The sequence below is a fragment of the Triturus cristatus genome, chromosome 4_1 (assembly GCF_964204655.1).
Source record: "Triturus cristatus chromosome 4_1, aTriCri1.1, whole genome shotgun sequence".
NCBI classification, from domain to species: domain Eukaryota; kingdom Metazoa; phylum Chordata; class Amphibia; order Caudata; family Salamandridae; genus Triturus; species Triturus cristatus.
This window is the reverse complement of record NC_140585.1, coordinates 122,612,980-122,625,083: the sequence shown is the minus strand read 5'-3', so window position 1 is coordinate 122,625,083 and position 12,104 is coordinate 122,612,980. Positions and strand designations below refer to the sequence as shown.

Below are 12,104 nucleotides of genomic sequence, written 5' to 3'. Positions count from 1 at the left end.
ACACTTCAGGTTGGCATGTTTAGTACTTGAATAGGAGTGATATCACTGTATGTTAACCTAGACTCAGGCCCTACCTAATCTTGGAGATACATTTCTCATGAATGAGTAACCAAGGGAGATACAATTTTTAGGAGTTAGTGCATGTCTAATGCAAGATTAATCACCATATTATGAGAGCCAATGCTATCATCCAGCAAAAAATACTCGTTTTCGCCCAACGTGGGGCTCGAACCCACGACCCTGAGATTAAGAGTCGCATGCTCTACCGACTGAGCTAGCCGGGCTCCCACTCAAATATGGTATGCAGACTCATCATTTTTTATTAAGGAAAACTGTTTCTGGATATTCCTCTGCTCTTGTTTTGCAAGGAACTTCACTTTTATACATCCTTCAGAGGAAAGAATGTCAAGTAAAATAAGACGAAATGAAAATGGAAGGTGTGAAATTTTCATTTTGAGATTGCATAAGAAATCAAATTCCTCTCACGTGCTATAGAATACCTAAACACTTTTGATTAAACCACTTTAGTTGTTATAATGACACATAATTTGAAAGCCATCTGTGACTTTTCTGTTCTTACTCTGCAACAACCATGGCAATTACAAGTTAAAAAGTAAAATGTATGCAAATTTTAGAATGGAGAATGCGGGCATCGATCCCGCTACCTCTCGCATGCTAAGCGAGCGCTCTACCATTTGAGCTAATTCCCCTTTGTGCTCACTCAGCATCACATTTCAAAAGTAACGTTACTGCTGTCCACACTTTATTTTAAGTCTAATTGCCCATAACATGAGTGTTCAGTTCACTCCTAACTGATGCCTTAACTACACCTAGGTGATGTTTTACACTTCAGGTTGGCATGTTTAGTACTTGAATAGGAGTGATATCACTGTATGTTAACCTAGACTCAGGCCCTACCTAATCTTGGAGATACATTTCTCATGAATGAGTAACCAAGGGAGATACAATTTTTAGGAGTTAGTGCATGTCTAATGCAAGATTAATCACCATATTATGAGAGCAATGCTATCATCCAGCAAAAAATACTGGTTTTCGCCCAACGTGGGGCTCGAACCCACGACCCTGAGATTAAGAGTCTCATGCTCTACCGACTGAGCTAGCCGGGCTCCCACTTAAATATGGTATGCAGACTCATCATTTTTTATTAAGGAAAACTGTTTCTGGATATTCCTCTGCTCTTGTTTTGCAAGGAACTTCACTTTTATACATCCTTCAGAGGAAAGAATGTCAAGTAAAATAAGACGAAATGAAAATGGAAGGTGTGAAATTTTCATTTTGAGATTGCATAAGAAATCAAATTCCTCTCACGTGCTATAGAATACCTAAACACTTTTGATTAAACCACTTTAGTTGTTATAATGACACCAAATTTGAAAGCCATCTGTGACTTTTCTGTTCTTACTCTGCAACAACCATGGCAATTACAAGTTAAAAAGTAAAATGTATGCAAATTTTAGAATGGAGAATGCGGGCATCGATCCCGCTACCTCTCGCATGCTAAGCGAGCGCTCTACCATTTGAGCTAATTCCCCTGTGTGCTCACTCAGCATCACATTTCAAAAGTAACGTTACTGCTGTCCACACTTTATTTTACGTCTAATTGCCCATAACATGAGTGTTCAGTTCACTCCTAACTGATGCCTTAACTACACCTAGGGGATGTTTTACACTTCAGGTTGGCATGTTTAGTACTTGAATAGGAGTGATATCACTGTATGTTAACCTAGACTCAGGCCCTACCTAATCTTGGAGATACATTTCTCATGAATGAGTAACCAAGGGAGATACAATTTTTAGGAGTTAGTGCATGTCTAATGCAAGATTAATCACCATATTATGAGAGCCAATGCAATCATCCAGCAAAAAATACTCGTTTTCGCCCAACGTGGGGCTCGAACCCACGACCCTGAGATTAAGAGTCTCATGCTCTACCGACTGAGCTAGCCGGGCTCCCACTTAAATATGGTATGCAGACTCATCATTTTTTATTAAGGAAAACTGTTTCTGGATATTCCTCTGCTCTTGTTTTGCAAGGAACTTCACTTTTATACATCCTTCAGAGGAAAGAATGTCAAGTAAAATAAGACGAAATGAAAATGGAAGGTGTGAAATTTTCATTTTGAGATTGCATAAGAAATCAAATTCCTCTCACGTGCTATAGAATACCTAAACACTTTTGATTAAACCACTTTAGTTGTTATAATGACACCAAATTTGAAAGCCATCTGTGACTTTTCTGTTCTTACTCTGCAACAACCATGGCAATTACAAGTTAAAAAGTAAAATGTATGCAAATTTTAGAATGGAGAATGCGGGCATCGATCCCGCTACCTCTCGCATGCTAAGCGAGCGCTCTACCATTTGAGCTAATTCCCCTGTGTGCTCACTCAGCATCACATTTCAAAAGTAACGTTACTGCTGTCCACACTTTATTTTAAGTCTAATTGCCCATAACATGAGTGTTCAGTCCACTCCTAACTGATGCCTTAACTACACCTAGGTGATGTTTTACACTTCAGGTTGGCATGTTTAGTACTTGAATAGGAGTGATATCACTGTATGTTAACCTAGACTCAGGCCCTACCTAATCTTGGAGATACATTTCTCATGAATGAGTAACCAAGGGAGATACAATTTTTAGGAGTTAGTGCATGTCTAATGCAAGATTAATCACCATATTATGAGAGCCAATGCTATCATCCAGCAAAAAATACTCGTTTTCGCCCAACGTGGGGCTCGAACCCACGACCCTGAGATTAAGAGTCTCATGCTCTACCGACTGAGCTAGCCGGGCTCCCACTTAAATATGGTATGCAGACTCATCATTTTTTATTAAGGAAAACTGTTTCTGGATATTCCTCTGCTCTTGTTTTGCAAGGAACTTCACTTTTATACATCCTTCAGAGGAAAGAATGTCAAGTAAAATAAGACGAAATGAAAATGGAAGGTGTGAAATTTTCATTTTGAGATTGCATAAGAAATCAAATTCCTCTCACGTGCTATAGAATACCTAAACACTTTTGATTAAACCACTTTAGTTGTTATAATGACACCAAATTTGAAAGCCATCTGTGACTTTTCTGTTCTTACTCTGCAACAACCATGGCAATTACAAGTTAAAAAGTAAAATGTATGCAAATTTTAGAATGGAGAATGCGGGCATCGATCCCGCTACCTCTCGCATGCTAAGCGAGCGCTCTACCATTTGAGCTAATTCCCCTGTGTGCTCACTCAGCATCACATTTCAAAAGTAACGTTACTGCTGTCCACACTTTATTTTAAGTCTAATTGCCCATAACATGAGTGTTCAGTCCACTCCTAACTGATGCCTTAACTACACCTAGGTGATGTTTTACACTTCAGGTTGGCATGTTTAGTACTTGAATAGGAGTGATATCACTGTATGTTAACCTAGACTCAGGCCCTACCTAATCTTGGAGATACATTTCTCATGAATGAGTAACCAAGGGAGATACAATTTTTAGGAGTTAGTGCATGTCTAATGCAAGATTAATCACCATATTATGAGAGCCAATGCTATCATCCAGCAAAAAATACTCGTTTTCGCCCAACGTGGGGCTCGAACCCACGACCCTGAGATTAAGAGTCTCATGCTCTACCGACTGAGCTAGCCGGGCTCCCACTTAAATATGGTATGCAGACTCATCATTTTTTATTAAGGAAAACTGTTTCTGGATATTCCTCTGCTCTTGTTTTGCAAGGAACTTCACTTTTATACATCCTTCAGAGGAAAGAATGTCAAGTAAAATAAGACGAAATGAAAATGGAAGGTGTGAAATTTTCATTTTGAGATTGCATAAGAAATCAAATTCCTCTCACGTGCTATAGAATACCTAAACACTTTTGATTAAACCACTTTAGTTGTTATAATGACACCAAATTTGAAAGCCATCTGTGACTTTTCTGTTCTTACTCTGCAACAACCATGGCAATTACAAGTTAAAAAGTAAAATGTATGCAAATTTTAGAATGGAGAATGCGGGCATCGATCCCGCTACCTCTCGCATGCTAAGCGAGCGCTCTACCATTTGAGCTAATTCCCCTGTGTGCTCACTCAGCATCACATTTCAAAAGTAACGTTACTGCTGTCCACACTTTATTTTACGTCTAATTGCCCATAACATGAGTGTTCAGTTCACTCCTAACTGATGCCTTAACTACACCTAGGGGATGTTTTACACTTCAGGTTGGCATGTTTAGTACTTGAATAGGAGTGATATCACTGTATGTTAACCTAGACTCAGGCCCTACCTAATCTTGGAGATACATTTCTCATGAATGAGTAACCAAGGGAGATACAATTTTTAGGAGTTAGTGCATGTCTAATGCAAGATTAATCACCATATTATGAGAGCCAATGCAATCATCCAGCAAAAAATACTCGTTTTCGCCCAACGTGGGGCTCGAACCCACGACCCTGAGATTAAGAGTCTCATGCTCTACCGACTGAGCTAGCCGGGCTCCCACTTAAATATGGTATGCAGACTCATCATTTTTTATTAAGGAAAACTGTTTCTGGATATTCCTCTGCTCTTGTTTTGCAAGGAACTTCACTTTTATACATCCTTCAGAGGAAAGAATGTCAAGTAAAATAAGACGAAATGAAAATGGAAGGTGTGAAATTTTCATTTTGAGATTGCATAAGAAATCAAATTCCTCTCACGTGCTATAGAATACCTAAACACTTTTGATTAAACCACTTTAGTTGTTATAATGACACCAAATTTGAAAGCCATCTGTGACTTTTCTGTTCTTACTCTGCAACAACCATGGCAATTACAAGTTAAAAAGTAAAATGTATGCAAATTTTAGAATGGAGAATGCGGGCATCGATCCCGCTACCTCTCGCATGCTAAGCGAGCGCTCTACCATTTGAGCTAATTCCCCTGTGTGCTCACTCTGCATCACATTTCAAAAGTAACGTTACTGCTGTCCACACTTTATTTTAAGTCTAATTGCCCATAACATGAGTGTTCAGTTCACTCCTAACTGATGCCTTAACTACACCTAGGTGATGTTTTACACTTCAGGTTGGCATGTTTAGTACTTGAATAGGAGTGATATCACTGTATGTTAACCTAGACTCAGGCCCTACCTAATCTTGGAGATACATTTCTCATGAATGAGTAACCAAGGGAGATACAATTTTTAGGAGTTAGTGCATGTCTAATGCAAGATTAATCACCATATTATGAGAGCCAATTCTATCATCCAGCAAAAAATACTCGTTTTCGCCCAACGTGGGGCTCGAACCCACGACCCTGAGATTAAGAGTCTCATGCTCTACCGACTGAGCTAGCCGGGCTCCCACTTAAATATGGTATGCAGACTCATCATTTTTTATTAAGGAAAACTGTTTCTGGATATTCCTCTGCTCTTGTTTTGCAAGGAACTTCACTTTTATACATCCTTCAGAGGAAAGAATGTCAAGTAAAATAAGACGAAATGAAAATGGAAGGTGTGAAATTTTCATTTTGAGATTGCATAAGAAATCAAATTCCTCTCACGTGCTATAGAATACCTAAACACTTTTGATTAAACCACTTTAGTTGTTATAATGACACCAAATTTGAAAGCCATCTGTGACTTTTCTGTTCTTACTCTGCAACAACCATGGCAATTACAAGTTAAAAAGTAAAATGTATGCAAATTTTAGAATGGAGAATGCGGGCATCGATCCCGCTACCTCTCGCATGCTAAGCGAGCGCTCTACCATTTGAGCTAATTCCCCTTTGTGCTCACTCAGCATCACATTTCAAAAGTAACGTTACTGCTGTCCACACTTTATTTTAAGTCTAATTGCCCATAACATGAGTGTTCAGTTCACTCCTAACTGATGCCTTAACTACACCTAGGTGATGTTTTACACTTCAGGTTGGCATGTTTAGTACTTGAATAGGAGTGATATCACTGTATGTTAACCTAGACTCAGGCCCTACCTAATCTTGGAGATACATTTCTCATGAATGAGTAACCAAGGGAGATACAATTTTTAGGAGTTAGTGCATGTCCAATGCAAGATTAATCACCATATTATGAGAGCAATGCTATCATCCAGCAAAAAATACTCGTTTTCGCCCAACGTGGGGCTCGAACCCACGACCCTGAGATTAAGAGTCTCATGCTCTACCGACTGAGCTAGCCGGGCTCCCACTTAAATATGGTATGCAGACTCATCATTTTTTATTAAGGAAAACTGTTTCTGGATATTCCTCTGCTCTTGTTTTGCAAGGAACTTCACTTTTATACATCCTTCAGAGGAAAGAATGTCAAGTAAAATAAGACGAAATGAAAATGGAAGGTGTGAAATTTTCATTTTGAGATTGCATAAGAAATCAAATTCCTCTCACGTGCTATAGAATACCTAAACACTTTTGATTAAACCACTTTAGTTGTTATAATGACACCAAATTTGAAAGCCATCTGTGACTTTTCTGTTCTTACTCTGCAACAACCATGGCAATTACAAGTTAAAAAGTAAAATGTATGCAAATTTTAGAATGGAGAATGCGGGCATCGATCCCGCTACCTCTCGCATGCTAAGCGAGCGCTCTACCATTTGAGCTAATTCCCCTGTGTGCTCACTCAGCATCACATTTCAAAAGTAACGTTACTGCTGTCCACACTTTATTTTAAGTCTAATTGCCCATAACATGAGTGTTCAGTTCACTCCGAACTGATGCCTTAACTACACCTAGGGGATGTTTTACACTTCAGGTTGGCATGTTTAGTACTTGAATAGGAGTGATATCACTGTATGTTAACCTAGACTCAGGCCCTACCTAATCTTGGAGATACATTTCTCATGAATGAGTAACCAAGGGAGATACAATTTTTAGGAGTTAGTGCATGTCTAATGCAAGATTAATCACCATATTATGAGAGCCAATGCAATCATCCAGCAAAAAATACTCGTTTTCGCCCAACGTGGGGCTCGAACCCACGACCCTGAGATTAAGAGTCTCATGCTCTACCGACTGAGCTAGCCGGGCTCCCACTCAAATATGGTATGCAGACTCATCATTTTTTATTAAGGAAAACCGTTTCTGGATATTCCTCTGCTCTTGTTTTGCAAGGAACTTCACTTTTATACATCCTTCAGAGGAAAGAATGTCAAGTAAAATAAGACGAAATGAAAATGGAAGGTGTGAAATTTTCATTTTGAGATTGCATAAGAAATCAAATTCCTCTCACGTGCTATAGAATACCTAAACACTTTTGATTAAACCACTTTAGTTGTTATAATGACACCAAATTTGAAAGCCATCTGTGACTTTTCTGTTCTTACTCTGCAACAACCATGGCAATTACAAGTTAAAAAGTAAAATGTATGCAAATTTTAGAATGGAGAATGCAGGCATCGATCCCGCTACCTCTCGCATGCTAAGCGAGCGCTCTACCATTTGAGCTAATTCCCCTGTGTGCTCACTCAGCATCACATTTCAAAAGTAACGTTACTGCTGTCCACACTTTATTTTAAGTCTAATTGCCCATAACATGAGTGTTCAGTTCACTCCTAACTGATGCCTTAACTACACCTAGGGGATGTTTTACACTTCAGGTTGGCATGTTTAGTACTTGAATAGGAGTGATATCACTGTATGTTAACCTATACTCAGGCCCTACCTAATCTTGGAGATACATTTCTCATGAATGAGTAACCAAGGGAGATACAATTTTTAGGAGTTAGTGCATGTCTAATGCAAGATTAATCACCATATTATGAGAGCCAATGCTATCATCCAGCAAAAAATACTCGTTTTCGCCCAACGTGGATATTCCTCTGCTCTTGTTTTGCAAGGAACTTCACTTTTATACATCCTTCAGAGGAAAGAATGTCAAGTAAAATAAGACGAAATGAAAATGGAAGGTGTGAAATTTTCATTTTGAGATTGCATAAGAAATCAAATTCCTCTCACGTGCTATAGAATACCTAAACACTTTTGATTAAACCACTTTAGTTGTTATAATGACACCAAATTTGAAAGCCATCTGTGACTTTTCTGTTCTTACTCTGCAACAACCATGGCAATTACAACTTAAAAAGTAAAATGTATGCAAATTTTAGAATGGAGAATGCGGGCATCGATCCCGCTACCTCTCGCATGCTAAGCGAGCGCTCTACCATTTGAGCTAATTCCCCTGTGTGCTCACTCAGCATCACATTTCAAAAGTAACGTTACTGCTGTCCACACTTTATTTTAAGTCTAATTGCCCATAACATGAGTGTTCAGTTCACTCCTAACTGATGCCTTAACTACACCTAGGGGCTGTTTTATACTTCAGGTTGGCATGTTTAGTACTTGAATAGGAGTGATATCACTGTATGTTAACCTAGACTCAGGCCCTACCTAATCTTGGAGATACATTTCTCATGAATGAGTAACCAAGGGAGATACAATTTTTAGGAGTTAGTGCATGTTTAATGCAAGATTAATCACCATATTATGAGAGCCAATGCAATCATCCAGCAAAAAATACTCGTTTTCGCCCAACGTGGGGCTCGAACCCACGACCCTGAGATTAAGAGTCTCATGCTCTACCGACTGAGCTAGCCGGGCTCCCACTTATATATGGTATGCAGACTCATAATTTTTTATTAAGGAAAACCGTTTCTGGATATTCCTCTGCTCTTGTTTTGCAAGGAACTTCACTTTTATACATCCTTCAGAGGAAAGAATGTCAAGTAAAATAAGACGAAATGAAAATGGAAGGTGTGAAATTTTCATTTTGAGATTGCATAAGAAATCAAATTCCTCTCACGTGCTATAGAATACCTAAACACTTTTGATTAAACCACTTTAGTTGTTATAATGACACCAAATTTGAAAGCCATCTGTGACTTTTCTGTTCTTACTCTGCAACAACCATGGCAATTACAAGTTAAAAAGTAAAATGTATGCAAATTTTAGAATGGAGAATGCGGGCATCGATCCCGCTACCTCTCGCATGCTAAGCGAGCGCTCTACCATTTGAGCTAATTCCCCTGTGTGCTCACTCAGCATCACATTTCAAAAGTAACGTTACTGCTGTCCACACTTTATTTTAAGTCTAATTGCCCATAACATGAGTGTTCAGTTCACTCCTAACTGATGCCTTAACTACACCTAGGGGATGTTTTACACTTCAGGTTGGCATGTTTAGTACTTGAATAGGAGTGATATCACTGTATGTTAACCTAGACTCAGGCCCTACCTAATCTTGGAGATACATTTCTCATGAATGAGTAACCAAGGGAGATACAATTTTTAGGAGTTAGTGCATGTCTAATGCAAGATTAATCACCATATTATGAGAGCCAATGCAATCATCCAGCAAAAAATACTCGTTTTCGCCCAACGTGGGGCTCGAACCCACGACCCTGAGATTAAGAGTCTCATGCTCTACCGACTGAGCTAGCCGGGCTCCCACTTATATATGGTATGCAGACTCATCATTTTTTATTAAGGAAAACCGTTTCTGGATATTCCTCTGCTCTTGTTTTGCAAGGAACTTCACTTTTATACATCCTTCAGAGGAAAGAATGTCAAGTAAAATAAGACGAAATGAAAATGGAAGGTGTGAAATTTTCATTTTGAGATTGTATAAGAAATCAAATTCCTCTCACGTGCTATAGAATACCTAAACACTTTTGATTAAACCACTTTAGTTGTTATAATGACACCAAATTTGAAAGCCATCTGTGACTTTTCTGTTCTTACTCTGCAACAACCATGGCAATTACAAGTTAAAAAGTAAAATGTATGCAAATTTTAGAATGGAGAATGCGGGCATCGATCCCGCTACCTCTCGCATGCTAAGCGAGCGCTCTACCATTTGAGCTAATTCCCCTGTGTGCTCACTCAGCATCACATTTCAAAAGTAACGTTACTGCTGTCCACACTTTATTTTAAGTCTAATTGCCCATAACATGAGTGTTCAGTTCACTCCTAACTGATGCCTTAACTACACCTAGGGGATGTTTTACACTTCAGGTTGGCATGTTTAGTACTTGAATAGGAGTGATATCACTGTATGTTAACCTAGACTCAGGCCCTACCTAATCTTGGAGATACATTTCTCATGAATGAGTAACCAAGGGAGATACAATTTTTAGGAGTTAGTGCATGTCTAATGCAAGATTAATCACCATATTATGAGAGCCAATGCTATCATCCAGCAAAAAATACTCGTTTTCGCCCAACGTGGATATTCCTCTGCTCTTGTTTTGCAAGGAACTTCACTTTTATAAATCCTTCAGAGGAAAGAATGTCAAGTAAAATAAGACGAAATGAAAATGGAAGGTGTGAAATTTTCATTTTGAGATTGCATAAGAAATCAAATTCCTCTCACGTGCTATAGAATACCTAAACACTTTTGATTAAACCACTTTAGTTGTTATAATGACACCAAATTTGAAAGCCATCTGTGACTTTTCTGTTCTTACTCTGCAACAACCATGGCAATTACAACTTAAAAAGTAAAATGTATGCAAATTTTAGAATGGAGAATGCGGGCATCGATCCCGCTACCTCTCGCATGCTAAGCGAGCGCTCTACCATTTGAGCTAATTCCCCTGTGTGCTCACTCAGCATCACATTTCAAAAGTAACGTTACTGCTGTCCACACTTTATTTTAAGTCTAATTGCCCATAACATGAGTGTTCAGTTCACTCCTAACTGATGCCTTAACTACACCTAGGGGCTGTTTTATACTTCAGGTTGGCATGTTTAGTACTTGAATAGGAGTGATATCACTGTATGTTAACCTAGACTCAGGCCCTACCTAATCTTGGAGATACATTTCTCATGAATGAGTAACCAAGGGAGATACAATTTTTAGGAGTTAGTGCATGTTTAATGCAAGATTAATCACCATATTATGAGAGCCAATGCAATCATCCAGCAAAAAATACTCGTTTTCACCCAACGTGGGGCTCGAACCCACGACCCTGAGATTAAGAGTCTCATGCTCTACCGACTGAGCTAGCCGGGCTCCCACTTAAATATGGTATGCAGACTCATCATTTTTTATTAAGGAAAACCGTTTCTGGATATTCCTCTGCTCTTGTTTTGCAAGGAACTTCACTTTTATACATCCTTCAGAGGAAAGAATGTCAAGTAAAATAAGACGAAATGAAAATGGAAGGTGTGAAATTTTCATTTTGAGATTGCATAAGAAATCAAATTCCTCTCACGTGCTATAGAATACCTAAACACTTTTGATTAAACCTACTTTAGTTGTTATAATGACACCAAATTTGAAAGCCATCTGTGACTTTTCTGTTCTTACTCTGCAACAACCATGGCAATTACAAGTTAAAAAGTAAAATGTATGCAAATTTTAGAATGGAGAATGCGGGCATCGATCCCGCTACCTCTCGCATGCTAAGCGAGCGCTCTACCATTTGAGCTAATTCCCCTGTGTGCTCACTCAGCATCACATTTCAAAAGTAACGTTACTGCTGTCCACACTTTATTTTAAGTCTAATTGCCCATAACATGAGTGTTCAGTTCACTCCTAACTGATGCCTTAACTACACCTAGGTGATGTTTTACACTTCAGGTTGGCATGTTTAGTACTTGAATAGGAGTGATATCACTGTATGTTAACCTAGACTCAGGCCCTACCTAATCTTGGAGATACATTTCTCATGAATGAGTAACCAAGGGAGGTACAATTTTTAGGAGTTAGTGCATGTCTAATGCAAGATTAATCACCATATTATGAGAGCCAATGCTATCATCCAGCAAAAAATACTAATTTTCGCCCAACGTGGGGCTCGAACCCACGACCCTGAGATTAGGAGTCTCATGCTCTACCGACTGAGCTAGCCGGGCTCCCACTTAAATATGGTATGCAGACTCATGATTTTTTATTAAGGAAAACTGTTTCTGGATATTCCTCTGCCCTTGTTTTGCAAGGAACTTCACTTTTATACATCCTTCAGAGGAAAGAATGTCAAGTAAAATAAGACGAAATGAAAATGGAAGGTGTGAAATTTTCATTTTGAGATTGCATAAGAAATCAAATTCCTCTCACGTGCTATAGAATACCTAAACACTTTTGATTAAACCACTTTA

The 12,104-nt window shown here is 38.8% G+C and overlaps 24 non-coding genes across 24 annotated transcripts; all 24 read right to left on the bottom strand.

The window, feature by feature from the left end:
- Positions 1-637: 637 nt before the first annotated feature.
- TRNAA-AGC (transfer RNA alanine (anticodon AGC)) lies at positions 638-710 on the bottom strand. Its single transcript has one exon. It is a non-coding gene; the product is annotated as a tRNA-Ala (tRNA).
- A 344-nt stretch (positions 711-1,054) lies between these two features.
- On the bottom strand, positions 1,055-1,127 carry TRNAK-CUU (transfer RNA lysine (anticodon CUU)). Its single transcript has one exon. It is a non-coding gene; the product is annotated as a tRNA-Lys (tRNA).
- A 353-nt stretch (positions 1,128-1,480) lies between these two features.
- Positions 1,481-1,553, bottom strand: TRNAA-AGC (transfer RNA alanine (anticodon AGC)). Its single transcript has one exon. It is a non-coding gene; the product is annotated as a tRNA-Ala (tRNA).
- A 345-nt stretch (positions 1,554-1,898) lies between these two features.
- On the bottom strand, positions 1,899-1,971 carry TRNAK-CUU (transfer RNA lysine (anticodon CUU)). The gene has a single exon. It is a non-coding gene; the product is annotated as a tRNA-Lys (tRNA).
- Positions 1,972-2,324: 353 nt separating this feature from the next.
- On the bottom strand, positions 2,325-2,397 carry TRNAA-AGC (transfer RNA alanine (anticodon AGC)). The gene has a single exon. It is a non-coding gene; the product is annotated as a tRNA-Ala (tRNA).
- Positions 2,398-2,742: 345 nt separating this feature from the next.
- Positions 2,743-2,815, bottom strand: TRNAK-CUU (transfer RNA lysine (anticodon CUU)). The gene has a single exon. It is a non-coding gene; the product is annotated as a tRNA-Lys (tRNA).
- Positions 2,816-3,168: 353 nt separating this feature from the next.
- TRNAA-AGC (transfer RNA alanine (anticodon AGC)) lies at positions 3,169-3,241 on the bottom strand. The gene has a single exon. It is a non-coding gene; the product is annotated as a tRNA-Ala (tRNA).
- Positions 3,242-3,586: 345 nt separating this feature from the next.
- On the bottom strand, positions 3,587-3,659 carry TRNAK-CUU (transfer RNA lysine (anticodon CUU)). Its single transcript has one exon. It is a non-coding gene; the product is annotated as a tRNA-Lys (tRNA).
- Positions 3,660-4,012: 353 nt separating this feature from the next.
- On the bottom strand, positions 4,013-4,085 carry TRNAA-AGC (transfer RNA alanine (anticodon AGC)). Its single transcript has one exon. It is a non-coding gene; the product is annotated as a tRNA-Ala (tRNA).
- A 345-nt stretch (positions 4,086-4,430) lies between these two features.
- On the bottom strand, positions 4,431-4,503 carry TRNAK-CUU (transfer RNA lysine (anticodon CUU)). The gene has a single exon. It is a non-coding gene; the product is annotated as a tRNA-Lys (tRNA).
- Positions 4,504-4,856: 353 nt separating this feature from the next.
- On the bottom strand, positions 4,857-4,929 carry TRNAA-AGC (transfer RNA alanine (anticodon AGC)). The gene has a single exon. It is a non-coding gene; the product is annotated as a tRNA-Ala (tRNA).
- Positions 4,930-5,274: 345 nt separating this feature from the next.
- TRNAK-CUU (transfer RNA lysine (anticodon CUU)) lies at positions 5,275-5,347 on the bottom strand. Its single transcript has one exon. It is a non-coding gene; the product is annotated as a tRNA-Lys (tRNA).
- Positions 5,348-5,700: 353 nt separating this feature from the next.
- Positions 5,701-5,773, bottom strand: TRNAA-AGC (transfer RNA alanine (anticodon AGC)). Its single transcript has one exon. It is a non-coding gene; the product is annotated as a tRNA-Ala (tRNA).
- Positions 5,774-6,117: 344 nt separating this feature from the next.
- TRNAK-CUU (transfer RNA lysine (anticodon CUU)) lies at positions 6,118-6,190 on the bottom strand. The gene has a single exon. It is a non-coding gene; the product is annotated as a tRNA-Lys (tRNA).
- Positions 6,191-6,543: 353 nt separating this feature from the next.
- Positions 6,544-6,616, bottom strand: TRNAA-AGC (transfer RNA alanine (anticodon AGC)). The gene has a single exon. It is a non-coding gene; the product is annotated as a tRNA-Ala (tRNA).
- A 345-nt stretch (positions 6,617-6,961) lies between these two features.
- On the bottom strand, positions 6,962-7,034 carry TRNAK-CUU (transfer RNA lysine (anticodon CUU)). The gene has a single exon. It is a non-coding gene; the product is annotated as a tRNA-Lys (tRNA).
- Positions 7,035-8,112: 1,078 nt separating this feature from the next.
- TRNAA-AGC (transfer RNA alanine (anticodon AGC)) lies at positions 8,113-8,185 on the bottom strand. Its single transcript has one exon. It is a non-coding gene; the product is annotated as a tRNA-Ala (tRNA).
- Positions 8,186-8,530: 345 nt separating this feature from the next.
- TRNAK-CUU (transfer RNA lysine (anticodon CUU)) lies at positions 8,531-8,603 on the bottom strand. Its single transcript has one exon. It is a non-coding gene; the product is annotated as a tRNA-Lys (tRNA).
- A 353-nt stretch (positions 8,604-8,956) lies between these two features.
- On the bottom strand, positions 8,957-9,029 carry TRNAA-AGC (transfer RNA alanine (anticodon AGC)). The gene has a single exon. It is a non-coding gene; the product is annotated as a tRNA-Ala (tRNA).
- Positions 9,030-9,374: 345 nt separating this feature from the next.
- TRNAK-CUU (transfer RNA lysine (anticodon CUU)) lies at positions 9,375-9,447 on the bottom strand. The gene has a single exon. It is a non-coding gene; the product is annotated as a tRNA-Lys (tRNA).
- Positions 9,448-9,800: 353 nt separating this feature from the next.
- Positions 9,801-9,873, bottom strand: TRNAA-AGC (transfer RNA alanine (anticodon AGC)). The gene has a single exon. It is a non-coding gene; the product is annotated as a tRNA-Ala (tRNA).
- A 652-nt stretch (positions 9,874-10,525) lies between these two features.
- TRNAA-AGC (transfer RNA alanine (anticodon AGC)) lies at positions 10,526-10,598 on the bottom strand. Its single transcript has one exon. It is a non-coding gene; the product is annotated as a tRNA-Ala (tRNA).
- A 772-nt stretch (positions 10,599-11,370) lies between these two features.
- On the bottom strand, positions 11,371-11,443 carry TRNAA-AGC (transfer RNA alanine (anticodon AGC)). The gene has a single exon. It is a non-coding gene; the product is annotated as a tRNA-Ala (tRNA).
- A 345-nt stretch (positions 11,444-11,788) lies between these two features.
- TRNAR-CCU (transfer RNA arginine (anticodon CCU)) lies at positions 11,789-11,861 on the bottom strand. The gene has a single exon. It is a non-coding gene; the product is annotated as a tRNA-Arg (tRNA).
- Between the last annotated feature and the right edge of the window lie 243 nt (positions 11,862-12,104).